Source organism: Orycteropus afer, unplaced genomic scaffold, assembly GCF_000298275.1.
Source record: "Orycteropus afer afer isolate SDZICR_OR568_19922 unplaced genomic scaffold, OryAfe1.0 scaffold00258, whole genome shotgun sequence".
NCBI classification, from domain to species: domain Eukaryota; kingdom Metazoa; phylum Chordata; class Mammalia; order Tubulidentata; family Orycteropodidae; genus Orycteropus; species Orycteropus afer.
Genome location: NW_006921845.1, coordinates 1,547,764 through 1,548,915, shown reverse-complemented (window position 1 = coordinate 1,548,915; position 1,152 = coordinate 1,547,764). Strand labels below are relative to the sequence as shown.

Below are 1,152 nucleotides of genomic sequence, written 5' to 3'. Positions count from 1 at the left end.
AGTCGTGGCCCAAGAAGAACTGACACCAATCCTACTAAAACTATTCCAAAACATACAAAAGGATGAAATACTCCCGAACTCATTTTATGAAGCAAGCATAACCTTGATACCAAAACCAGGCAAAGATATCACTCAAAAGGAAAACTACAGACCAATATCCCTCATGAATATAGATGCAAATATCTTCAACAAAGTCCTAGCCAATAGACTGCAACAACATATCAAGAAAATCATTCATTAAGACCAAGTGGGGTTCATATCAGGTGTGCAAGGATAGTTCAACATTAGAAAACAAATCAGCATCATCCACCACATAAATAAAACAAAAGAGAAGAAACACATGATCATATCAATTGATACAGAAAAGGCATTTGGTAAAATCCAACACCCATTCTTGATCAAATCTCTCAGCAAAATAGGAATAGAGGGGACACTCCTCAACGTAATAAATGGCATCTATTCAAAACCAACAGCCAACATTATACTCAATGGAGAGAGACTGAAACCATTCCTCTTGCAAACAGGAACCAGACAAGGATGCCCTCTATCACCCCTTCTATTCAACATTGTACTGGAAGTCCTAGCCAGGGCCATAAGGCAAGACAGGGAAATCAAAGCCATCCAAATTGGTAAGGAAGAAGTGAAACTGGGTTTGATCCTATATCTAGAAAACCCAAGAGACTCATTCAAAGGTCTACTGGAACTGAGAGATTTAGCATTGTGGCAGGATAAAAGATCAACATCTAAAAAATTGAGTTGGCTATCTCTACACTAGGAAAGAGATTGCTGAAAAAGAAATAAAGAAATCAATACCATTTACAATAACTACCAAAATAAAATAATAAAATACTTGGAAATAAATCCTACCAGGAACACAAAAGACCTGTACAAAGAAAAGTATAAAAAACTACTTCAAGAAACCAGAAGAGATCTACATAAGTGGAAGAACATCCCATGCTCATGGATAGGAAGATTGAACTTTGTGAAAATGTCCGTTCTACCCAAAGCAATCTGTATATTCAATGTTATCCCAATCCAGATCCCATCAACATTTTCTTAAGGATATGGAAAAACCAGTCACTAACTTTATATGGAAAGGAAAGAGACCTTGGATAAGCAAAGCACTATTGAAGAAGAAGAACAAAGTAGGAG

General features: G+C 36.5%; 1 protein-coding gene across 1 annotated transcript in view; it reads left to right on the top strand.

Annotated features, from left to right (window-relative positions):
* The window catches only part of GRAMD1B (GRAM domain containing 1B), a 295,766-nt gene that overhangs the window by 155,033 nt on the left and 139,581 nt on the right, over positions 1–1,152 (top strand). The window lies entirely within an intron of this gene.